This window comes from Lithobates pipiens, unplaced genomic scaffold (genome assembly GCF_037356315.1).
Source record: "Lithobates pipiens isolate NorthernLeopardFrog02 unplaced genomic scaffold, aLitPip1_a1.2 Scaffold_8, whole genome shotgun sequence".
NCBI classification, from domain to species: Eukaryota; Metazoa; Chordata; class Amphibia; order Anura; family Ranidae; genus Lithobates; species Lithobates pipiens.
Genome location: NW_027507903.1, coordinates 146,527,194 through 146,554,701, shown reverse-complemented (window position 1 = coordinate 146,554,701; position 27,508 = coordinate 146,527,194). Strand labels below are relative to the sequence as shown.

General features: G+C 44.5%; 1 protein-coding gene across 1 annotated transcript in view; it reads right to left on the bottom strand.

Annotated features, from left to right (window-relative positions):
- Window positions 1–27,508, bottom strand: part of LOC143960916 (uncharacterized) — a 614,677-nt gene that overhangs the window by 523,492 nt on the left and 63,677 nt on the right. The gene's annotated exons all lie outside the window — the stretch shown is intronic.

The following is a 27,508-nucleotide window of genomic DNA, read 5'->3' as shown; positions in this document are numbered from 1 at the left end:
AGAAGGGTATAATAATCAAGGATATATATATATATATATATATATATATATATATATTTATGGTGAAGAGCCCTCTGACCGATACGGATAAGGATGATAGACAAGGACAACATAAACTCGCTACTTGAAATGGACCTGAAAGTGTGCCCTGGTCTAACGTACGGTATACCAAAATAAGGGGGCATACCTTAAAATGAAATGAATATGAAATGGGTGAAATGAGTCCTCGTATGAGGAGTATGCTAGAGTGAAGGCCTGATAAAGGGGACGGGTGGGCGGGTATCGCGCACCGGAACCGACAAGGAAGATGGGCGAGCGGCTGGTTATATACACCACCGGGCTCCTCCCATAATTTCAGGCCACCATACTGGCCTTTCTATTTATGGTGAAGAGCCCTCTGACCGATACGGATAAGGATGATAGACAAGGACAACATAAACTCGCTACTTGAAATGGACCTGAAAGTGTGCCCTGGTCTAACGTACGGTATACCAAAATAAGGGGGCAAAACACTCAGGTAGGGAATGCATTTTTATTGAACCAAGACTGTTACTGGGTAAGTTTGACAAAGGCCTGGGCCATCTCAATTTGCGGATTGGGTACGTAACGGGCAAAACAGGAGGACTTCCATCTACCCAACTTTTTGATAATATGGACCGGGACTCCTTGGCGGGAGGCCGTTGAAGCTGCCCCTATGCGAAATGAATGTCCCGAGTAGTGCGCAGGATTGAGGTGAAGGATGCCCAGGAGTATCCTGACATGCTCCATGAACTGGGCTGTGCTGAGAGGTTTTGAGTGAAAGGGCAGAAGTGGGCCAGTCCCTGGTTGATCAGCCAAAAGGGTCAGCAAGCGGGTGAGGACGGCAACCGGACACCAGCGGTTGTAGGTCTTGTAGAGATGTATGTCCGTACCTGGACCAAGCTGCTGTGTCTTTGAAACCGCTAAATGTAAGATGAAATGGTCCTCGAACCTGACTAGATGGTGCTTGCACAGCATGCGTGCCGAGGGGCTAGTACAGGTAAACTCGCCTGGCCGCAAGAAGCCGTAGAAGGCCAGATGTATGGCTGCTTGCAGGACGACACTGACATGGAGACCGAAAGGTGAGGAGGCCAGAATGTCTGACATGTCCCTAAACACTTCGCCTGTAATAGGCAGCCGTTTGATGCTGGAAACCGGCCGACGTTTCTGAATGCCGCGCATGAGAGCTCGGACGGCGTGACAGGTGAATAAGGAGGGCTTGGTAGGGTCTTGGAGGGACGTGAAGTGTTGTACCCCGGCCAAGTACAATCGGATTGTGTTGAAGGACAATGCCAAGTCCGAATGGCAGTAGGAAAGGAAGGCAAGGACTTGTTTGACCCGGGAGGACTCTGTATTGTGAGATGATGTGAAGCGAGTAAAGGCCCTCCAGGCCGACTGATAGGCCTTGCGGGTATTGTCTGAGAGGGAGTGATCAATAAGTTGAGTCGCTGCTGACAAGTGTGGGGCTAATCCAAGGTCAGTTGAGACCAGTCCGGGATAGCTGCTGAAGTTGGTCCGGCTCCGGGCACCTGATCAAAAAATGAAACAAAGTTAAAGCGGGAGAGGGCATCCGCCGCCTGATTAAACTTGCCGGGGACAAAAGAACAATGAAGGTTGAACTGAAACAATAATGAGAGCTGGGTCAGTCGCCGCAGGAAGGACATAATCTGTAGAGACCTGGACCTGCCTTTATTAACAATCTCCGCAGTGGCCAGGTTATCTGTAGAAAAGACCACCGTCTGGCCCGACCAGCTGCGGCCCCAGGTGTGTGCAGCGGCTACAATGGGATATAGCTCAAATAGGGAGGACGTCTCAGTGAAGCCAGGAATAGCCAGTATCTGTGGAGGCCAGGGGGCTGCGAGCCAGAGGTTGCCAAAGATTGCCGCGAAGCCCGTGGAGGCCGCCGCGTCGGTCACCACCCGAGGTGAAAGGGCGGACACGGAGGGGACGAACAGGGACACTCCGTTCCAGGAAGATAGGAATTCCTCCCACATGGCTAGGTCTGCAACGGCCGCGGAATCCAGGCTGAGTACTTGCTCCGGGTCCTGAGAGTGGGATAATAAGGCTAACAGGCGTGACACGAACGAGCGCCCTTGGGGGATGATGCGCATCGCAAAATTGAGCATACCAAGAAGGGACTGAAGCTGTCTCTTGGTACAAGTCCTGGCATGAGTGAAGTCCCTCAGGACCGTCCTAATGCGGGTCAGTTTATCCGGGGGAAGGCTGGCCTGCATAGTGTTAGTGTCTAGGCTGACCCCGAGGAAGGTGATGGCCTGCGACGGACCCTCCACCTTGTGCTCGGCAATGGGGACATTAAGATTATCGAAGACTACCCTCAACTTACCCAGATCTTGTGGAGGCGAGCCAGGCGGCTCTATCAGCAGGAAGTCATCCAGATAATGAATGACTTCCCGACACTGGACTACGTGTAACAAGATCCAAGCAAGAGCCTGCGCGAAGGTGTCGAAGAGCCAAGGACTACTCTTGGACCCGAACGTGAGCTTAGTGGCAAAGTAGTACCGCTGCTTCCACTTGATTCCATGCCAGCACCAGAGGGAAGGATGGATAGGAAGAAGTTTAAAAGCATTTGCGATGTCGGCCTTGGAAAGCCAGGTACCTGTGCCTGTCTTAAGAATGGCCTGGATGGCCATATCTACTGATGCATATTTAAGGGAGAACTCCTCAGAGGGAATAAGGGAATTGAGGCTGGGGACCGTAGAGGAATGAGGCGCTGACAAATCATAAACCAATCTGAGTTTATTAGAGAACTTGCCCTTGACAAGCCCAATAGGGCTGACTCGCCAGGTGATGAACGGGGGCTGAACGAAAGGGCCGATGACAAAGTCCTGATCTAGTTCAGACTGCAGCAGTTGATCAATGGCTTGTTCATCCGTGGCTGCTGAGCGGAGGTTCTGGCACTCGTGCGTGAGGTGAGGGAGAGAGATGAGTCCAGTGTGAAAGCCTTCCGTGAAGCCCTGGACGAGGAAGGTGGACAGTGAGGGGGTAGGGTGGCCGGACAGGTAGACGCTAAGCCATGACACATTGAGCCGGCTTAGTCAGGACCTTTTGAGCTGCTTGATCTCACACATGAGCCGAGGGTGAGCTCTATGACATTGGGTACACACATGGAGCAGCCTACACTGGCTGAAATTACACGACCCACTATTGTAATTATTGCAGATCGGAGCACCGCCCATGGTCTTAACTGGGCGCCCTAGCTTATCGGTCTGTGGCGGGCGAGCTGGTGCTTGCAGGCCCTGAGCGGTACCCGAGGTAGACGGCCCGTCGAAGGGTGGGGCTGCCACTGAGGTAGCGCACCAGGCCGCAGTATGTGTTGCTGATTGGCAGACTGCACACAGAGGGGACCGTAGCCCCGCGAAGTGGCGGCAGAACAGTTCGGTGTCCATGGTGCTCCAATCCGTAGGGGTCTGGAACTGGGAGAGCCTGGCGGCTGCTTTAGCGGAGAAGGATCGGTGGTAGTCATAAAATGAAAACCCGCCGTACTTGTAGCCCAGGTCAACTACCACATGGAGGTACCGATCCAGCTCCTCCCTCCTGCCAGGGGAGGCTGAGCAAATGATGTCCCTCATCATGCCGAAGGCTAAGGTAAACTCGGTGACAGAGAGTTTCCTATCTAATCTGGGATCCTTGGCTTTGAGGACCACTGATACGTCCCCCCAAGTATAGGCCTTATTCTCTGCCAGCTCGTGAATTGAGATCAGAAGGGAAGCCAAATTGACGTCCTTGCCCTCCAAGATGTCCTTCCTGATGTTTGCTGACACCAAATGAGATGGGTACACTATTGGTGCACCTCCGGAGATACCTGTAGGAGGACTAACAACTGGCAGGGATGCTGGTACAGGCGGAGAAACAGAGGGTTGGGTCTCGAGGAGGGCCACTCGGCCCTGCAGATCTGACATCGAGGTCGTGATGGATGACACCATGGTGTGGAGCTGCGAGATAGAAGAGGCGATGGAGCCTAAGGAGGCCTGCTGAGCAGAAGCCTCCACCGCCGCGGGGGGAGGAAACAGGAGCCGGAAAAGCTCTGCCTTCCTGGCTGTTGCTGGAAAGGGCACTCCCCTGCGTCTCAGTTCGGCTGTTAGCCTGGGAATAGTCCATGCCCTGAAGGCCCTTTGGCTGCCATCTTCTGAAACGGATGGAGACAATGGAGCCGTGAGGTCCTCACTGCCAGCCTGGGACATGGTGGCAGAACGTGGGTCTGACGAGGCTACAAGCCCTCTGATGCGGGTTTTTCTCCTAATACGGACCTATAAGGGGTGACATGGATTACAACTGGTTGGAGACTGCTAAAGAAATACCTGTTTTAACGAAGGACGTTTTGCTGAAGGGCGTTTTCCCCTGCTAGATGATTATGCTTACCTGAGGAGGCACCGTCCGACCAGGTGCAGGCTGGACCTACTGAACTTGACTGACCTGAGGAGATGAAGGTGAAGTTTGTTTGAGACTCCCACCTAACGAAGGCCAGCTAACAGTGGAGGTGAGACTTCAGACATGAGATAAAGGCGACACCACCCCCTTTTTTTTTTCCTCTTTTTGAAAGAAATAAATGAATTTTCCTCTTCTCTTCTCCCCGGAATCACCCCCTTTATTGCATATATACATACTATATATTTCCTCTTTTCCCCTTTTTTTTTTTTTTTTTTAAACCCCCCCCCCCCTTTTTTTTTTTCCCTTTTTTTTTTTCTTTCGAAATGAGGCTGATGAGCAAGAGTCCCCCGACAAGAATCCAACATTGAAGAATCAACTGGACTAGAAGCGGGAAGCGACACGTGAGCGTGAAATGAGTGAAATTGCCATGACAGAGATCCGAATCGCCATGCCACAAACTTGCGACCGAGCACGAAACGGAACCTGGAGCATGTACTGAAATGAGGCCATTCCTGGGGCACGCCGGGACGAATTGGTCCCTAAATGTGACTATTCGTACCGGAACGTGATAGGTGAAATGAAATGAAACCCATGACAAAGACTAGAATCAGGAGACGAGCCCATGCACCTAACAATGAATCCCGTCTTTGGAGCATGTACTGAAATGAGGCGTAGCAGCTGGGCACACCGGGACGAATCGGTGCATCAAACAAATGCAACAAGATTCGAATCGGAGCGTAATAAGTGACAGAAATGATATCCCATGACAGAGACAAGATTCAACGACTGGACTGACGGTAGCAAATAAAGAATCCGTCTCTGGCGCATGTACTGAAATGAGGCGTAGCAGCTGGGCACACCAGAACGAATCGGTGCATAATAATATGCGACAGGATTTGATTTGGAGTGTAATAAGTGACAGAAATGATGTCCCATGACAGAGACAGGATTCAACGACTGGACTGTAGGTTACAAAGAATCCGTCTCTGGAGCATGTACCGAAATGAGGCGTAGCAGCTGGGCGCACCAGGACGAATCGGTGCATAGAGGAATGCGACAGGATTCGAATTGGAGCGTAATAAGTGACAGAAATGGTATGCCATGACAAAGACAAGAACCAGGGACCGTGCGTGAACCTGCGAGTGATTCCGTCTCTGGAGCATGTACAGAAATGAGGCCAAACCCTGGGGCACTTCAAAGCGAATCGGTGCACCAGAGGTGCGACAGGATTCGCGCCGGAGCGCGACTAGTGACAGAAATGATTTGGAGCGGTAGAAATGACTGGGACTGAAATGATTGAACGAGATGAAATGAGACATATAACATAATTGCATAATGAAGAGACATATTCGAGCAGAGCAAGTGAAACGTGAGGACTGATTGCCTTGTCGTAACAAGCAGTCGGTTGTGAGTCGAACGATTCGACCGGAAAAAATAGAAATGCACGGGCAATCGAACAGTTTCAAAATGTATCGCCTGACGTGGCGTAATCGAACGTGTCGAATAATGATAATGACTATGTCGAAAGTAGCATATAGTGACATGCGTACGAAGCCACCGAAACATTCGATATGAAAGAACTGAGCGGCTCGTGTGTACAAGCGTGGTGACGGTACATCGAAAACATAATGAAAGAGAGGGTGCCGAAGCCCTACCTGCGACAGCCGGCCCGAGGCGTAGCGACAAATTCGATGGGTACGACGACGGCGAACCTACGGACGCTGATGGACGAGACGGGTTTGTCAAAATCTGAAGACGAATAACGCGGGAACTGCCGAACGGCACGCTGCGTCTGGTGTGGATAGTCGGCCCTTGATATCTGACGTATCAGATATCGCGCACCGGAACCGACAAGGAAGATGGGCGAGCGGCTGGTTATATACACCACCGGGCTCCTCCCATAATTTCAGGCCACCATACTGGCCTTTCTATATATACAGTGCCTTGCGAAAGTATTCAGCCCCCTTGAACTGAAATTTTAATTTTTTGTGAAGAATCACCAACAAGTGGGACACAATTGTGAAGTGGAACGAAATCTATTGGATATTTTAAACTTTTTTAGCAAATAAAAAAAAAGTGGTGCGTGCGTGCAAAATTATTCGGCCCCTTTACTTTCAGTGCAGCAAACTCACTCCAGAAGTTCAGCAAGGATCTCTGAATGATCCAATGTTGTCCTAAATGACTGATGGTGATAAATAGAATCCACCTGTGTGTAATCAAGTTTCTGTATAAATGCACCTGCTCTGTGATAGTCTCAGGTCAGGTTGAAAGCGCAGCGAGCATCATGAAGACCAAGGAACACACCAGGCAAGTCCGTAATACTGTTGTGGAGAAGTTTAAAGCCGGATTTGGATACAAAAAGATTTCCCAAGCTTTAAACATCCCAAGGAGCACTGTGCAAGCTATCATTTTGAAATGGAAGTAGTATCAGACCACTGCAAATCTACCAAGACCTGGCCGTCCCTCTAAACTTTCAGCTCAGACAAGGAGAAGACTGATCAGAGATGCAGCCAAGAGGCCCATGATCACTCTGGATGAACTGCAGAGAACTAAGCTGAGGTGGGAGAGTCTGTCCATAGGACAACAATCAGTTGTACACTGCACAAATCTGGCCTTTATGGAAGAGTGGCAAGAAGAAAGCCATTTCTCAAAGATATCCATAAAAAGTCTCATCTAAAGTTTGCCACAAGCCACCTGGGAGACACACCAAACATGTGGAAGAAGGTGCTCTGGTCAGATGAAACCAAAATCAAACTTTTTGCCCACAATGCAAAACGATATGTTTGGCGTAAAAGCAACACAGCTCATCACCCTCAACACACCACCCCCACTGTCAAACATGGTGGTGGCAGCATCATGGTTTGGGCCTGCTTTTCTTCAACAGGGACAGGAAAGATGGTTAAAATTGAGGGGAAGATGGATGCAGCCAAATACAGGACCATTCTGGATGAAAACCTGTTGGAGTCTGCAAAAGACCTGAAACTGGGACGGAGATTTATCTTCCAACAAGACAATGATCCCAAACATACAGCAAAATCTACAAAGGAATGGTTCTCAAATAAACGTATCCAGGTGTTAGAATGGCCAAGTCAAAGTCCAGACCTGAATCCAATCGAGAATCTGTGGAAAGAGCTGAAAACTGCTGTTCACAAACGCTTTCCATCCAACCTCACTGAGCTTGAGCTGTTTTGCAAGGAAGAATGGGCAAGAATTTCAGTCTCTCGATGTGCAAAACTGATAGAGACATACCCCAAGCGACTTGCAGCTGTAATCGCAGCAAAAGGTGGCTCTACAAAGTATTAACGCAAGGGGGCCGAATAATTTTGCACACCCCACTTTCCATTTTTTTATTAGTTAAAAAAGTTTCAAAAATCCAGAAGATTTCGTTCCACTTCACAATTGTGTCCCACTTGTTGGTGATTTTTCACAAAAAATAAAAATTTTATATCTTTATGTTTGAAGCCTGAAATGTGGCAAAAGGTTGAAAAGTTCAAGGGGGGCGAATACTTTCGCAAGGCACTGTATATATATATTTTTCTATAGGTGAAAAAAGAGACAAAAAAAGACTACTACAACCAGATTAAGTGAGAGAGGTACTTTGGAAGCAGTAACTGTTATTTATTTCCATTCTGCTCTACTTATACGTTATGTATAGATTTATTCAGTCCACTATGTTTGTGAACATATTTTGCTTAATATAGTTTTAAGCCAATACAGATTGGCTTCTTGATGACTCAGAATATGCTTCCTCTTAGCACCCTCATCATCTTTTGTTGTCTTTTTTTTTCACCTTTAGAGACACTACAATTGGCTATTTCTGCCACAAATCTCATACTGCATTATTCAATGTCTGGCTTTCAGTTGTAGGAGTGTACACTCCAGCCAGAGTTCTTGCAGTGGTTTTCCATGTGCATGCTCTCCTGTTTTCTTGTTGCCATTTGTGGGTCCGGTCTCTGACCACATACCATCCAGACCCCTCCCTTGATTGCACCCATTGGTCTGGGAGAATCCAGCCAATATTCATCTTGCCCTGGTTTCAATCAGCAAGTAGCTTGCCCATATAAGTACAATTTCTGATGCTATAACATCAATATATATATGTGCAAGCATGCAGCTTTTTGCTGAGAGTAAAATTATAAGAAAAGATCTTTAAATACATAGTATGTTTCTTACTAAATTGTACTAATATTCCTTATATCTATATTGTAGAACACTTTCCGATTCTCTAAATGACATTAAGCCTCTGAGGAAGGACTACGCGGTCTGAAACACGTCAGGTGTCATTTTGTAGCTTGTACTCTCGCTAGCCCATTAACGCACATAGGGTAGCTGAGATCCACAGCAGTGTTTGTATCCAATTTTTTTGCTACTAACATTGAATAACGTATATATATATATACTTGAGTATTATACCCTTACCGCTAATGCAATTTTACTGTGTGATTTCAATAAATATATTTTTTTTTTACATGAATACCATGAATACCTGGCCTGCCTTTTAAAATCCAGAGGGGTCACACCATGCCATGAGCACTAGATTTTATTTTCTCTGTATCGGTGTATGACATATTTTATGTTGGAATTACATATAAAATATAATCAAAGACTTTGCCATGGTATCTGTGTTTATATTTACTTATGACATTTCTTGGAATAAGTAAGAAGGGGTACTCATGTACCCCATACTAATATCCAGGTTCTTATAAGTTTCACCTCTGCAAGGTACCTGTTGGTGGCGAGCTACAGTGAGGGGGACTGCACACTTGCTGGCCTCCATTTCCTACAGTACAAACAAATGGCCTGAGAGCCTTCATAGTGTAAGGACATGCATTAAAATAGATAGGCAGGTGAGCCTGGAGGAAGCCCATCCCTCCTTAAACGCACATGGGCACACTGGACACCCAGCATATAGCACAATGGCAGTGAAGGGGTCCAGTAAGTCCCCTCACCAGTATTTCAACAGTACAAATAAATGGGCACTGCCCCCACCTTTAACTGGCCTTTACAGCAAGGAGAACATGGAAGAGCGACGCATGTCAAACAAAACCAAAGAAAATACCCAGCTCAACTCACCGACTGTCATGTACCTGATAGGAGACTGAGTTGATGAGGTCATCCTCTCTTATATCTTCTGTCCTGGCCCCACTGAGGAGGAGACAGAAGAAGCCGAAGGACAGGAGGGACACAAGTGGCTGATGTGGATGATTCCGGAATGGCAGCTTTTCAGGGTTCTGAAAACTGGATTATGCAGCGATGTGTAGAACTGGAGCAGGAGACAGCCAGGCAGGCCCCCGAGGGTTAATAGAGGCCTGAATCATAGACAGAAGCAGAGTCTCAGGAATAGCCTGGGTCATCAGCATGCGGGCAGTGGGGTACCAAATCATAAACAGAATCAGAGTCAGGAACAAAGCCGGGTCAGAGGTGAGCAGCAGAACAGGTACAGGATACACAGCCAAGGTCAAAGAACAAGCCAGGTCAGCAACTAGAAGAGCATACAGGATCAGATCAGGATACAGAACACAGCTGAAGATTAGTCAGCAAGGGATAGGAGGCTAGACTCCCTTTAAATAGGCCATCTGGTGCCAAGAAGGATTATGCCCGCACACATGTGCATGCACGATCGCGGATTCTCGTCACCTGACACCGACCAGTCTGCAACCAACCAAATTATCCTGTCTAACAGTATGCGTTAAAAAAGGGGTTTTATTTGCACATTTGCAAATACATGTGTAAACTGCAGAAACACTTCACTGCACCACAGTATTATCTACAACCCTCCCTTGCCTCGCCCCCTGGGACAGTACAGTGTTTAACAAACAAAACTGAGTGGCAAAGGTCATCATTTCCACATCTGGTCCCCAAAAGGGAATGTGAGAGGTTTTGTATATTAAGGGGCCCCTCATATCCAGGTTCCTCCAGAGGAATGAATATGGAGCACATGAGTACCCCATTTTATGAATTCCCCTAAAATATAAAAAATAAATAAAACACAAACACCATGACAGAGTCCTTTATTTTTAAAAATGTAAATGATAACCCAAAATATAAATTCATCATCAATCATGAGGATCTGCCATCACCATGACCCGTTGCTCCACTGCATGGTGATTCTTCCCTGTTGCTACTCCCATCACACAACAAATCCCCATTCCTGCTGCTGCTTTTTAAACAAATTGACAAGGGATCATGAGCAATGTCATTGTCAAATTTGGTCAATGATGATGCATGGGGCACAATCAATAGTACATAAAGTATTTTGTTTACCTGTCTTTCAAGAGTATTACTTAGGCATCCAATTTACTCAGATTCTACAATTAATTGCTTCTGCTTCCTCAACAGCATGGGTAGAACTAGAAGTGAACTTAACACACCCTGTACCCCTCCACCAACCAGCTTATGTGAAATTCCAAGGATACTATGAAACCTATGTAGGGATTTGCTGCCCTCTACCCTTAGCTGCTAAAAAAACAAAATTAAGTATAATTTAGTATTAGGACTTCCAGTCTATGGTGGGATAGCTTAACAAACCCCAGAGGGAGGAAGTGGAGAGAGAGAGAGAGAGAGAAAGTCTCAGCAACATGTCCTATCTATGCTGCTAAACCCACTCCAAAGCAGACTATTGTGCAATTATTCCTATGTTCCCATAGCTTCCATAGCTTTTTGAGTGTGTTTCTGAATCCTTGTGACAGACAGAGTATCTATGTTCTATTTTTATTATTTCAAATGCACAGTGCCAGATAGCTAAGTCTGTGCTACTGTATATGTGTAGTGATCACCTTCCAGTGTATTAGTAGGTAATTTTGTTTATTGCAATAGTTTAAATGCAGCCCTGTTATTTAAGTTAACCCTGTCTCTTCTGGTCTGAGATTCTATAACTAGTTTTAGCTCAGGGCTCAGTAGCCAGCATAGGCTTGAGCAAGGTTAGGCATTCAATAGCCCCTTCTGGTGGCTAGAGATCCCGTTGCACATCAGATTAAAAATGTCAAAGGAGGGACTAAAGAGCAGAATCAAAAGTTCCAGTGCAACACTGTAGTTCCCACATTTGAGAATGTGCGTTCTAGGCTGGTTAGACAACAATCTCCTCATTACCGCTGATTTTTTCTTCAGGTCTCTGACACAAAGATGGCAACTTATCATGATCATCCTCATGGGCCCCTGCAACTGAACTCTGCTTCAACATTCATATGGAGGTATCTCTATAAATAACTATATATACCCAAGTATGTGTGCACAATTTCACCAGGACTCTTGCTGATAATAACTGTTTGTACATTGGATGTATGCACCATTACTAATCTCTTCTTATATACAGTGCCTTGTAAAAGTATTCATCCCCTTGGCTTTTTACCTATTTTGTTACATTACAACCTTTAGTTCAATTTTTTTAATCTGAATTATATGTGATGGACCAGAACACAATAGTCTACGTTGGTAAAGTAAAATTAGAAAAATATATACATACAACTATTTTTCATAAATAGAAAACTGATAATTGGCATGTGCATATGTATTCGCTCCCTTTGTTATGAAGCCCATAAAAAGCTCTGGTGCAACCAATTACCTTCAAGAGTCACATAATTAGTGAAATGATGTCCACCTGTGTTAAATCTAAGTGTCACATGATCTGTCATTACATATGAACACCTTTTTAAAAGGCGTCAGAGGCTGCAACACCTGAGCAAGAGGCACCACTAACCAAACACTGCCATGAAGACCAAGGAACTCTCAAAACAAGTAAGGGACAATGTTGTTGTGAAGTACAAGTCAGAGTTAGGTTATAAAAAAAATCCAAATCTTTGATGGTCCCTAGGAGCACCATCAAATCTATCATAACCAAATGGAAAGAACATGGCACAACAGGTAACCTGCCAAGAGACAGCCGCACACCAAAACTCACAGACCAGGCAAGGAGGGCATTAATCAGAGAGGCATCACAGAGACCTAAGGTAACCCTGGAGGAGCTGCAGAGTGCCACAGCAGAGACTGGAGTATCTGTACATAGGACGACAATAAGCCGTACGCTCCATTGGGCTTTATGGCAGAGTGGCCAGAAGAAAGCCATTACTTTCAGCAAAAAACAAAATGGCACATTTTGAGTTTGCGGAAAGGCATATGGGAACTTCCCAAAATGGTGCTCTGGTCTGATGAGACTAAAATTTTACTTTTTGGCCAACAAAGAAAACGCTATGTCTGGCGCAAACCCAACACATCACATCACCCAAAAAAATCATGGTTCACATTCCAGCAGGACAATGACCCCAAACACACTGCTAAAGCAACACTTGAGTGGTTTAACCCTTTCATGACTAAGCCTATTTTTGGCATATGGTGTTTACAAGTTAAAATCCATATTTTTTGCTAGAAAATTACTTGGAACCCCCAAACATTATATATATTCTTTTAGCAGAGACTCTAGAGAATAAAACGGCGATTGTTGCAATATTTTATGTCACACTGTATTTGCGCAGCGGTGTTTTAAACGCAACTTTTTGGGAAAAGGGATACTTTCATGAATTAAAAAAAAACGAAACAGTAAAATTAGCCCAATTTTTTTGCACCATGTGAAAGATAATGTTACGCCGAGTAAATAGATACCAAACATGTCACACTTTATAATTGCACGCACTCGTGGATTGATGACAAAGTACGGTACCTAAAAATCTCAATAGGCGACGCTTAAATTTTTTTTTTACGGTTACCAGGTTAGCGTTGCAGAGGAGGTCCAGTGCTAGGGTTATAGCATCTAAAAGACCCCCCACCCCTCCTTTACACTTCAATGTATTCAGATCGCCGAAAACGGTGATTCTGAATACCGTATATTTTTTAAAAACCAGCGCCATTGGCAGCCGAGTAAACGGGTAGTGACGTCATGACGTCGCTTCCGTGTTTACTATTAGGATACTGGAACGAAGCCGATTACGGCTTCGTTCCAGTTCCTCCCCAGCAGCGAAAACGGTACCGGGATGATGCCTGTAGGTGCGGGCATCATCCCGGTATACTCCCCGGAAGCCGAGTACGCACATCTGCGTACGCTTGGTGGGAAGGGGTTAAGGGGAAACAGGTAAATGTGTTAGAATGGCCTAGTCAAACTCAGACCTCAATCCAATAGAAAATATGTGGTCAGACATAAAGGTTGCTGTTCACAAGCGCAAACCATCCAACTTGAAGGAGCTGGAGCAGTTTTGCAAGGAGGACTGGTCAAAAATCCTAGTGGTAAGATGTGGCAAGCTCACAGAGAGGCTATGAGATAAGTCTTAGCCCTTGTACACACGGTCGGACATTCTGACAACAAATCCGTCTGATTTTTTCCGACTGATTTTTTCCGAAACTGGTGTTACTGGTGCATACACACGATTGGACAAAGTTGTCGGAAAATCCGATCATTCGGAACGTGATGACGTTCATTCGTTCGTTACGACGGGACTACATTCAGGCTAGTAGCCAATAGCTTTGGTCTCGTAATTTGATCTGAGCATGCGTGGCACTTTGTCCGATCGGAATTCTCTACAAACGATCGGACAAAGTCCGATCGGATTATGTTGTCGGAAAATTTTATATCCAGCTCTCAAGCTTTGTTGGTCAGACATTCCGACGGAAAAAGTCAGATGGATTATCTGACAACACTGTCCAATCGGACATTTTCCGTCGGAATGTCCGACCATGTGTACAAGGGCTTATAGAGACTTATCCAAAGTGACTTAGAGCTGTGATAGTCGCAAAAGGTGGCTCTACAAAGTATTGACTTTAGGGAGTGAATAGTTATGCACATTAACTTTTTCTGTTATTTTGTCCTATTTGTTGTTTGATTCACAATAAAATAAAAATAAAAATAAATAATAAAAAATTGTGGGCATGTTCTGAAAATTAAATGATGAAAATACTTTTGCAAGGCACTGTAGAGCTTGCATTATTTTTATACTGGTGTGCATCTATATACTTATGGTTAACCACTTACAGACCGAACCATTTTGCTGGTCAAAGACCAGACCACTTTTTGCGATTCGGCACTGCGTCGCTTTAACTGACAATTGCGCAGTCGTGCGACGTGGCTCACAAACAAAATTGACGTCCTTTTTTTCCCACAAATAGGTGGTATTTGATCACCTCTGCGGTTTTTATTTTTTGCGCTATAAACAAAAATAAAGCGTCAATTTTGAAAAAAACGCATTATTTTTTACTTTGTTATAATAAATATCCCCCCAAAATATATAAAAAAACTTTTTTTTCCCTCAGTTTAGGCTGATACGTATTATTCTACATATTTTTGGTAAAAAAAATCATAATAAGCGATTTTTGACTGGTTTGCGCAAAAGTTGTAGCGTTTACAAAATAGGGGATAGTTTTATGGCATTTTTATTAATATTTTTTTTTTACTAGTAATGGCGGCGATCAGCGATTTTTATTGTGACTGCGACATTATGGCGGACATATCGGACATTTTTGACACATTTTTGGGACCATTGTCATTTATACCGCAATCACTGCTATATAAATGCAGTGATTCCTGTGTAAATGACACTGGCAGTGAAGGGGTTAACCAGTGTGTGGCAGTGTAGGGGTTAAGTGTTCCTAGGTGTGTGTTACTAACTGTTGGGGGCTGGGCTTTAATTTAGTGAACACTGATCTCTGCTCCAATCACATGGAGCAGAGATCAGCGTCACTAGTTGATAGGCAGAATGGAGAAATGCTGTTTACAACGGCATTTCTTCATTCGGCCGCTCCGTGAGACGATCGCGGGTATGCCCGCAGCGATCGAGTCCGCAGGTCCCGCGAGCGGACTCACAGTGGCGCGCTCCCGATGGCGGGCGGCAAATTTGAAGGGACGTACAGGTACGCCCATTTGCCTGCCCGTGCCATTCTGCCGACGTACATCGGCGTACGCTGGTCGGCAACTGGTTAATGTTATGTTAGCTTCCTGAAAACTTGTGTTTTAGGGTAGCAGGCTACTCTTAGCCCCTGTACACATGGTCGGACATTCTGCCAACCAAATCCGTTGGATTTTGTCCGACGGATTTTGTCCGACGGATTGTGTCCGAAACTGTTGCATACACACGGTCGGACCAAGTTGTCGGAAAATCCGATCGTTCAGAACGTGATGACGTTATTTCGTTACGATGGGACTACGTTCACGCTAGTAGCTAGGGATGAGCTTCGTGTTCGAGTCGAACGTACGTTCGACTCGAACATTGGCTGTTCGGCCGTTCGGCGAATTCCGAACGTTTGGGCCGTTCGCGTCAAAATTCGAGTGACGCGCGCGGACCACAATGCACTGCGGTGGCGCAGTGCATTGCTGCCCCATGATTGGCCAAGCATGCACTGTGACCCTGCATGCTTGGCCAATCGCAGCGCCGGCAGCGAGGAGAGCCATGATTGGCCACAGGCATCCTGCCTGTGGCCAATCATAGCTCAGGCTGTGTAGTGCATGCCCCACACTATATAAGGCCGCCTTTGAGGCGGCCTCGTGTAGTGTGTTACTTAGCATCTGAAGCAGTGGGTGTTCTGTGTACCTTCAACACAGTACACACCAATCGTTTTTGGCTGATTTCCTATCTTGCTGCTGTGTAGTGGTTGTTGTCTGTGCCCTGACTGCAGTATACACCACTATATTCACCTCACCTATATAGCTAGTGATCTAGCTTTAACCACTTAACAACTGCCCATTGCCGATTAACGGCTTCAGGGGGGTTGTTTAACTCTGAGAGGCCGTTAATTAACGGCCTCCCAGAATTCTGCTCTCGCGTGCCCCGAGGTGTGCGCACTCGAGAGCATCCGTGACCGCCGGGTCGCATCACGGATCACGGTAAACGGCCGCTCATAGCGGCCGTTTACCACGTGATTGCTCCGTCAAATGATGGAGTGATCACTTGGAAACAAACCCGCGTCATGTTATGACGCCTGTTCCTCCCTCCACTCTCTGTACCGATCGGTACAGCGGAGGGGAAAGAGATCGGTGTCAGCAGCAATGTGGGCTGCATCTGCAGTGCCCACATCGCTGCTCACTGAATTTAACCCCTCAATTCCCTGCCAATACTCTGCAATACCAGTGCATACTCTGCAGTACCCTGCCATTACTCTGCAGTACCCCGCCATTACTCTGCAGTGCAGTACCCTGCCATTACTCTGCAGTGCAGTACCCGGCCATTACTCTGCAGTACCCCCCATTACTCTGCAGTAACCCCCATTACTCTGCAGTACCCCCCAATACTCTGCAGTACCCGCCATTACTCTGCAGTACCCCCAATACTCTGCAGTACCCTGCCATTACTCTGCAGTGCAGTACCCTGCCATTACTCTGCAGTGCAGTACCCTGCCATTACTCTGCAGTGCAGTACCCTGCCATTACTCTGCAGTACCCCCCATTACTCTGCAGTAACCCCCATTACTCTGCAGTACCCCCCAATACTCTGCAGTACCCGCCATTACTCTGCAGTACCCGCCATTACTCTGCAGTACCTCCAATACTCTGCAGTACCCTGCCATTACTCTGCAGTGCAGTACCCTGCCATTACTCTGCAGTACCCCCCATTACTCTGCAGTAACCCCCATTACTCTGCAGTACCCCCCAATACTCTGCAGTACCCGCCATTACTCTGCAGTACCCGCCATTACTCTGCAGTACCCCCAATACTCTGCAGTACCCTGCCATTACTCTGTAGTACCCGCCATTACTCTGCAGTACCCGCCATTACTCTGCAGTACCCCCAATACTCTGCAGTACCCTGCCATTACTCTGTAGTACCCCCCAATACTCTGCAGTACCCTGCTATTACTCTGTAGTACCCCGCCAATACCCCGCCAATACTCTGTAATACCCTGCCATAAATTGCCATACCCAGCCATACTCAGAGATACCCAGCCATACTCGGTGATACCCTGAAATACCCAGCCATAGACGCCCCCCACCCCTCACCGCCCTCCGGTGCTTCTACCAACTCGCCAGTACGATCAAAGCCAGAATCTTTTTTTTATTTTTTATTTCAGGCTTCCCAGCCTAGAGGTGAGATGTGGGGTCATATTGACCCCCCAGATTTCACTGTAAAGAGGACCTGTCACCCCATATTCCTATTACAAGGGATGTTTACATTTCTTGTAATAGGAATAAAAGTGATCAAAAATATATTTTTGGGGAAAAAAATGTCAAACTAAAATAAATAAAGTAAAATGAACAATAAAAAAATAAAATAAAAATTAAAGCGCCCATGTCCCCATGTGCTCGCATGTGCCACACATGTGAGGTATCGCCGAGAATGTTAGAGCGAGAGCAATAATTCTAGTCCTAGACCTCCTCTGCAACTCAAAACATGTAACCAGTAAAAAAAAAATTCAAGCGTCGCCTATGGGGATTTTTTAAGTAGCGACGTTTGGCGCCATTCCACGGGCATGTGCAATTTTGAAGAGTGACATGTTTGATATCTATTTACTCAGCATAACTTCATCTTTCACTTTATGCAAACATTGGGCTAACAAGTGGTTAATAATAGAGCTTGCAGTCAGTAGTGTTAGGAGTGCGTGCTGTCTGCGTGCTCTGTACCCAGTACATACCGCTATAATATAGGGCAGGCCCCTACTTTCAAACATCCAACTTACAAACATCTCCTACTTGCAAACGCAAGGAGACAGCAGCAAGTGAGATGAAAAAAGATGGACGACAAAACAAATTATACAGGGGTGATAACCCTTCCCTATGTTTTCCAAAAAGCTTAAAGATAGTTTTTTTGACTGGAGCTACACTTTAAAAATGTACCGGTTGAAAATGACAAACAGATTCAACTTAACACAACAAACCTACACAGTCACTGTCTTGTTTGCACTGCCTGTATACTGCTGTTCTGAGTATATAGGGCCTGGGGGCCACACGCATTTCCTTTTTTTAATATGGGTACGGGGTTCCCCTTAATATGCGTACAAGACCCAAATAGGCTGGTAATGGGCAGGGAGGGCTACCCATGCCATGTTTCTCAATGATTTTCAACCATATTGCAGGAACCAGATATAACATTAAAACTGCAAGCAGTTTTAAATGGTGTTATTTCCGTTTAATGTCATTTTGTGCAGGGACTGTTCTAAACACGGGAAACACGTGGCACTTCACAGGCATACTACAGACACCCCCCAGGCACCATATTTAAAGGAATATTTCACTTTTTTTTCACTTTAATCGTCATTAAAATCAGTGCTCCCGCCAAAACGGCAGTTTTTTAAACTTTTTTTTGCAGTGACCCATGTCCCCTGAGGCAGGAGGCAGGTCCCCAAACCCTTTTTAGGACACTATCTTGCATATTAGCCGTTAAAATTAGCATTTTCCAATTCGAACGTTCGAGTCCCATAGACTTCAATGGGGTTCTAACGTTCGTACCGAACGCGGGGGTCGTTCGCAAGTTCTGGTGCGAACCGAACCAGGGGGTGTTCGGCTCATCCCTACTAGTAGCCAATAGCTTTGGTGCAGGAATTTGATCTGAGCATGCGTGGCACTTTGTCCGATCAAAATTCTCTACACATGATCGGAGTATGTCCGATCAGACCAGTTTGTCGGAAAATATTTCCAACAAGTTGTAAAATTGGGTCCGACGGATATTCCGACGGAAACAGTCCGATGCATACCACACACAGTCGGATTATCCGACAAAACGGTCCTATAGGACACATTCCGTCGGAATCTCAGACCGTTGTGAGGGCTTAGGTTGAGTTCACAGTGGCATTGGGACTGAAATGTCTATAGCATTAGTTCACATTTTAGAAGCATATTCAATACATCTCAGAGGTGTTAGATATTAATTTTTGCAGCTTTCTAGGGAGGAGTGATGGAAAACTAGGTATAGGCCTTGTTGTAGTGCATCAAAAACACATGCCAAACATCCCCGGAGTATTTAGAGTTCATTTGCAGATTGCTTCCGTTGACTTGAACTGCGTCATTTGGTAGGTTGTAATGAAATTTGCCTAAACATGAAGTAAATCCCTATTCTTGTTTGAACAAGGCAATGTACAGTTGGTGGCCAGGTTGGTGGCCATACCAAGAAAGTTTTCCAATTTTGGACATTGCTTTTAAATCATTTGTATTCTACTGATTTTGTACTATAATACTGATTATATACAGTATTTGTAAATGGAAAATGAGTTAGTATACTAAACAGCACACACCTCTGAGAATATAGGATCCATGAATCTCACTTTCATAGTTTCAAAGTAAAGTGGACTTTTTCTCACATTTTAACATAAAGCTATACTAACAGATATGCTAGGATGGAAAAAAGAGTTAAACTAAAATTTCAAATGGATATAAAAACAACAAAATAAAACCAAGGGTTTTATCCCATTATTCTCAAATGAGGTATTCAGGTCACTAAATGTAAACACTTCAAGTATCACTAAACACACATTTTGAAAGTCCTGTAATATATTAATATGAATTCGCTAAGCATGACCTTGTGTTTTTTAGGATCTCTTTTTGCTTAGGATGCGCTTTCTATATTTCAGCACTATGTACATTTATTTTGTCTGCTTAATATAATAGTTTCCAGGTCTATGTGCATGCTTGGGCATGTGATAGAGACAGAAACTGTTTTTTTGTCAATAAAGTTGCTTAAAATAGGTAATGAATGAATAAATCTCATAGGTAGTCTCAATTAACGTGCAGATGCACATGCATGTCATGTCCTAGCAAGAGTCTGCTTCTAGGGTGACAACACTACTCCTGCAAAGACTCACACCGAGGGAAAGTTGTCACCTAGGGAAGGTAGTACCTTACTAGTTAAATCAACAGGTGAAAATTGAACAAGAGAAAACTTGCATTAAATAGGCAAGTCCCTCAAAATATGGCAAGGATGGTGAGCTACTATTAGGATATTATTAATGGCCAGTTAAAGAGCTTTTTTTCCCATTATTATTCATATTTATTTATTTCTACATTTTTATTTATTCTATTTCCCTTTTTTCTTTTTCTCTTTTTTCTTTTTCTCTTTCCTCTTCTTTTCACTTTATTTTCTATTTTTCATTTATCTTTTATTCTTTATCTCTTTTCATTCACATCTATTTCACCTTCTTTGTATTTTTCATTGTTTTCCTACCTTTTATCTATTTTTTCTTAGGATTTTTTTTTTCTTAGTGTTCACACCATTCATGTATTCATTTTTTTACGCTGGATGAGGATAAATACATTTTGAGTATTAGAGATAGGTATGGATTATCACCGCTAGGGGTCTCTACACATCCGTTCTTTTACAGTGTATGTTTTGGCTCTTCTATAGATGTTATGTGTATTCATCGGTGTTGGGACGTTCCGTCTGCGTGCTATTGCTCTAAGCCTTATTATAAGGGGGGCGTGGATGTAAGCCTGACATTGCGTTCCACCACATGTATTGTTGTTCCGGATGTGCGTTGTTTCCGCATTTCCATTGTTTGCTGATGTGCGTTGCGGATTGACGCCACTTCCGGTTTGGAGGTCACAACCAAGCCTCGTTTTGTGATTCACACTGTCCACTTCCTGTAGTTCTTCTTTCCTCTGGACTCAGGATTGGCCACACTACGACTGGTGATGTCGTACGGCCGCTCCCAATTTGACAATGTTTAACATGTGGCGTTATACCCACCTTTCGTGGGCTTTTTCCCATTGGTGCCACACGGTGTGTATACTCACTTCCAGGGCTCTTTCTAATTCATTTTGGGTTTGAGTGCTAGATGTTTGATTGGCCCTCTGCTGAGGGGTGGGAGCACGGCCCATCAGCTGACCGCCCCCCCATCAGGGAGCTTACTTTCACTGATTATTGATTGTGGTCGGTGATTGGTGCAATTGATGTATAGTTATCTATTTATTTATGTGCAATATGGGGATGCTGTTAGATGCCCCAGTAGAATTCCTTTTTGGACAAAACGTGTAGGGCCTGGTTTCTCCTCTCTCCATATTGCCTTTTTTATACATTGTGATCACTATTTTATTTTCATTTTATTTGTATGTGTTTTTTATGCAAATAAATGACCATCCTTTTTTGACCTACACCATTGAAAGCATTCTTCTCTCTGTTTTATATATCACCTTCTTATGAGCCAGTTTTGAACCCTCCGTGGGTGATTCATTGGTTGACGGCCTTCTTTCCACCCTCCTGATTTCATCAAGAGAAGACCGAATTCCCTGAGGTCATTGTGGACCATTCCACATCAATTGGGTGACCCCTGGTGGCCTGCTGCATTGCTTCCACATCATTGTGTGTTTATCCAGTTATGCTCGTTTGACCTACTGTCGGTGACATGTAGGTCCTCTGGCTCTGGTAAGAGTACCCATTTTTTCTTTATACCATCAAAGTTGTTTCTTCAGAGATCCACTAATCATTTCTGGCTCTAATTGCATCATTGTGGATGAGACAGACGTATTGATTATTTGGACTGATTTCTTTTTTTTTTTGGACTGTTTTAGGTCTATACAATTTTTCACGGATTCATGTGTTTTTTAGTTTGGTTGACATATGCCAATGTTAAAGTGGTTCTTCACCCTAAAGGGGAAGTTCCGCTAGTATTATCCCTCCCCCCCTCCGGTGCCACAATCGGCACCTTTCGGGGGGGAGGGGGGTGCAGTTACCTTGATAATCCAGGTATCTGCACCCACTTCCGGCCAGACCGCCGCATGGCTCCGCCCACCCCCGCATGCCCCCCCCCCCCCGTTGTGCTCTGGGAAACACACAGTTCCCAGAGACACAGCGGGGGACCATAAGAGAAGCGCAGCGCAACTCGCGCATGCGCAGTAGGGAACCGGGCAGTGAAGCCCTCATGCTTCACTTCCCGATTCCCTGACAGAGGATGGCGGCGGTGGCTGCAGCGAGACGAGCGATCGCTCGTTATCTGCCGCCGACATCGCTGGAACCTGGGACAGGTAAGTGTGATATTATTAAAAGTCAGCAGCTGCAATATTAGTAGCTGCTGGCTTTTAATATTTTTTTTTTAGGTGCAGCTCCTCTTTAAGTTATATTTTTACATAATATTTGGTATTATCACTTGTGATTTATGCACTTTATTATACAGTTTCACTTTCATTTAGTGCTACATTTTTTGCTCTATCAGTTAAAGAGTTGTTAACATTTTTTTTATTTTTTCATTTTACCCTGAATGGTATGGTGTTTCAAGCCAAAAACATTTGTAGTGGAACCACATGTCATATTTCCATACCAAGATAAAGGCGAAGGGGTTGATTTACTAAAACTGAAGCGTGCAAAATCTGGTGCAGCTGTGCATGGTAACAGATCAGCTTCTAACTTTAGTCTGTTCAAGTTCAACTTTGAAAATGAAACCTGGAAGCTGGTTGGTTTCTATGCAGAGCTGCACCAGATTTGGCACTCCCCAGTTTTAGTAAATACACCCCAAAAAGTACTACTACTACTAGCTGCACTATATTACCAAAATTATTGGTACACCTGCTTTACACGCACATGAACTTTAATTTCATCCCAGTCTTAGTCTGTAGGGTTCAATATTGAGTTGCCCCACCCTTTGCATCTAAAGCATCTTCAACTCTTCTGGGAAGGCTGTCCACAAGGTTTAGGAGTATGTCTATGGGAATGTTTGACCATTCTTCCAGAAGCGCTTTTGTGCGGTCAGGCACTAATGTGGACGTGAAGGCCTGGCTTGCAGTCTCCGCTCTAATTCATCCCAAAGGTGTTCTATTGGGTTGAGGTCAGGACTCTGTGCAGGCCAGTCAAGTTCCTCCACCTCAAACTTGCTCATCCATGTCTTTATGGACCTTGGTTTGTGCACTGGTGCTCAGTCATGTTGGAACAGGAAGGTGCCATCCCCAAACTGTTCCCACAAAGTTGAGAGCATAAAATTGCCCAAAATGTCTTGGAATGCTGATGCCTTAAGAGTTCCCTTCATTGGAACTAAGAGGCCAAGCCCAACCCCAGAAAAACAACTCCACACCATAATCCCCCCTCCACCAAATGAGAAAACATCCTGTGAAATTCAGGTAGAAGATGGCAGCAAATGTGTATGCAAATATTGCATCGCTGGAGCATTGATGTGTGTTTTTCATGAATCGTGGTGCGGGGGAAGTTTGTGTGAACGTAACGCGTATGGGGAGGAGCCACATCCTGACGTCACCCTCTGTCATCCTGAATCTCCGTGCTCTGTGTTTGCTCTTATATGCGCTGTTTTAAAGAAACCCTTTCCTGGGGATACTGGTCAGTGGATCTGGATCTTGCCTGGAGGTTATACCTATAAGGGACATGTGGTGTTGACCATCTGTGTGCTCAGTGGTCCACATCTAGAGACCGTGAGCTGCGACAGTCGGCAAATCCCAAAATAATTGATGCTCCCCACTGGGGATTCCTAAACCGCTTTGGTGAGGTGGATTGCAGCTGTGTGAACCAGAGGGATACCTCGGTAAAGGGGGACACCGCCATTGGGATACAGCTAAGACGCCTGTTACCCCTGCAGGAGTGAGGCTGTCTGGTGAGTGCAGGCACAAGAGGGTGATGCGGATGGAAGAGGGGAGCACTGGAGAGTCACCTTTATTTTATTTGTGCATGGATCACCACTCACAGACTGTTATTTAATAGTGTATAATCTTATACACATATAGATTATATATTTTTTTGGGACTCACTACTCTGTAATTAGCACTTGTCACTTTAAATTGGTTGTGTGCAGGGGCAGCACACGGCAAATGTTTTTTGGATTTGTTTTTTCTACATGATTTTTTGAGGTCACATATATATTCATATATATTTTCAGGGATTGAGTCATGCAGCACCAAACACCTGTCATTTTTTTTATCTTTGATGTGCTGAATTATTACTGTCACATACCTATATTTTTTACACTTTATATATATATATATATATATATATATATATATATATATATATATATATTTTATATTTTAGTTTATACTTGTGTTCTTCTTAAAAAAAATGCAGATGGACCTAGAAATAGAACATGTTTCAAATTTGTCTGTATGCTGGTCCGACGGACCAAATACGACGCAAGGGCAGCTATTGGCTACTGGCTATTGAACTACCTTTTCTAGTCCCATTGTACGTCATTACGTCCAAAGCGAATGGACTTTCGAATGGACTTTAGTCCGTTCGTGTGGGCAAGTCCGTGCGTTCGGAAGTCCGCCGTAACTCCATCGAAAGTCCGTCGGGAAGACCGTCTGACCTTTTCTGCCAGAAAGTCCAGTCATGTGTACGCGGCATAAGGCACAGGAAATTTGGTCAAAATTGTTGGCAAGATGAATGCAGTATGTTATCAAAAAATACTGGATGAAAATTTGCATTCATCAGCCAAGAAGCTGCGCATGGGACGTACTTGGACATTCTAACATGACAATGATCTAAAACACATGGCCAAGTCAACCTGTCATTGCCTACAGCAGAATAAAGTGAAGGTTCTGGAGTGGCCATCTCAGTCTCCTGACCTCAATATCATTGAGCCACTCTGGGGAGAACTCAAACATGCTGTTCATGAAAGACAGTCCAAAAATTTACAGGAACTGGAGGCTTTTTACTAAGAGGAATGGGCAGCTTTAGCATCTGAGAAATTGTTATAAAAAAAAGCTGTATGTTACCTTGCAAAACAACATATAGGGGGTTATTTACTAAAGGAAAATCCACTTTGCACTGCAAGTGCACTTGGAAGTAAAGTCGCTGTAGATCTGATAGGGACATGCAAGGAAGATAAAAAACAGCATTTTAGCTTGCACATGATTGGATGATAAAATCAGCAGAACTTCCACTCATTTCAGATCTACCCCTTAGATTTAGAGCGACTGCACTTCCAAGTGCACTTTCAGTGCAAAGTGGATTTGCCTTTCATAAATAACCCCCATAGTGTAATAAATTCACTGTAATGTGTAGAAGTAATGGCAATCTGGTATCACAACAGGAAATGGCTGGATACTTTTCATTTTTGGCCTAAACAGCAATTGTAATTTTTATTATTAGTGGAGCATATAAACCTGCCCTTTAATAAACCGTGGCAGATGGAGGGTGTGCCTGTTGTTGCAGGTTTAGTTAGAATTCTGTTCTCATTCGGTTGGAATGTACGCATTCTAACATCTGCCTTTGAACTTTGATACACTATAATATTTTTGAAATACTCACAAAAGATCTGCGTGTAAACTAAATGGCATGTGTGTTCAGTGACTGACATCTCACAATGTATACTGGAAAGAAAACAATCAATGACATTGCTATGCCATGTACTAATATTCCTATTTGTTTTAGTAACAGCAAAGTTGGAGCTCAATAACTTACAATCTGCTAGCAACAATGTACTACTGCCAAGAATATTTAGACAGCACAGACATTAGGAATATAGAAGTACATTTTGTTTCTTTTTTTTTTGTTTGTCCATCTTAAAAGTTAGTTGTATTTGACAAAACTGGTAAAAAAAAATGTCTATCAAATTTTAAGTAGAACTATGGTCTACCATTAAATATATGTGCTGCTGCACTTGATTATACATGCTTCTGCACTTACAGTTTAGATTTATTTCTCTAGAAAGTCCCACAAATATCTTTTGATCCTGCCAATGAAGTCCACTTAAAGTGGATGTAAACCCTCACATATAGCCAGTGAAGTGAACAGCCTCAGATGTTACACAGAGATGAAACAAATCCTTCTACATAGGTTTTACATGTACAGTGCCTTGACATTTTCCAAATTTTTACATGCTACAACCAAAAATGTAAATATATTGTATTGGGTTTTTTTTTTGTTTCAATGGTTTTTATTACAATTTTAAGTCATCATACAGACGTTAACGTTTAATTAATCGTCATGAAATAGTTAAAACAAGGATGCGTTATCCAATAAGATCAGTATTCCTGACCCAGTAAACATCACTAAAACATACTAATCAAGAATATAACGTAGTTAGGGAGACTTTACTTTGCCCTGGTGGCATCCTACCAAAAATTTGCCACTTGGCATTACAGAGCTGATAGTAAGAAAATTAAAAAATAAAGAAGAAAAAGAAATGTAAAGGTTTTAAAGGAGGTGGGGGAAATAATCAGAAAAGAGTAGGGTTGGGTGGGTCCCTTCACCCCGGGTTTCCCCTAACGAAATAGCCAAACCTTCAAGGAGCCTGGAGATAAGCTATCCAGGGGTTCCACACTTTTTCAAACCTAGTTTGCTTATCTCATTGAATACTAGTCAGTTTTGCATTGGTCATGATCCATGATATCTTGTTTTTCACCAAGGCAATATTGATTACAGGAGATTTCCATGCCCGTGCAATGGTTATTGGGATTTTATGTGATAGACCAACACAAAGTGGCACATAATTGTGAAGTGGAAGGAAAATAATTAATGGTTTTCAAAGTTTTTTAAAAATAAATGTAGGGCACTACTCCCTTGGGAGCTGCTGCTTAGTTCATTTACAGTACTGCTGGTTTAACCCCCGCTCGTCCACCCCACACGAGTAACAACAGATGCGTTCGAACAGTTGAACAGTGAACATTTATTTTCTTGCTGCAGTCCATGGTGTTGTCAGTAGTGCAAGGAAGTATGAACTACCTCTTCTTCTTGTTCCATATTGAGTAGCTAAGACCCTTTCCCTTAGCGAACTGGCCGATGCCCCTCTGAAAGACACCTTGGTAAATTGGAATGCTGGAAATCCCAGGACTCCCCTGTCTCTCTCGCCTCCTGCAAATCCTCCCCAGGCCAGTTCAGGAAAGTCCAGGCACCCCTCGTCTACTCCGTCCGCTTGGCAGCTACTTCCTGGTCATTGTGCAATGGTCCATTTTCAGCCGGGATGCCTGGTTTCTTTTCCCAGGGTTTCTGGTGCAGATTGTAGGCTTGAACCATCCAGCTCTGAGGTCTCGGAACCCTCAGGCCTTCTGGTTAGGTTCCTGCTCTCCGGCACTGGGGCCTTTGAAACCCTAGGCCTTTGAACCTGCTCCTGAAGGTCACATTGTGAAGCTTCTCTGGACCTAGTCTTGTCCCATCTCCCCCCAGAAGCACGTGACCTCAGTATATATGTATGTCCCGCCCCTGCTCATACAAATTAATGATTTGGCCAAGGCCATATACACTGCTTGCTCTTCAGTCCCTGTCCCGCCTTCTTTCCAGAACATTACCCTGGAGAAGCAAGGGAGGTCTTCCAGGGTGGAGAACAG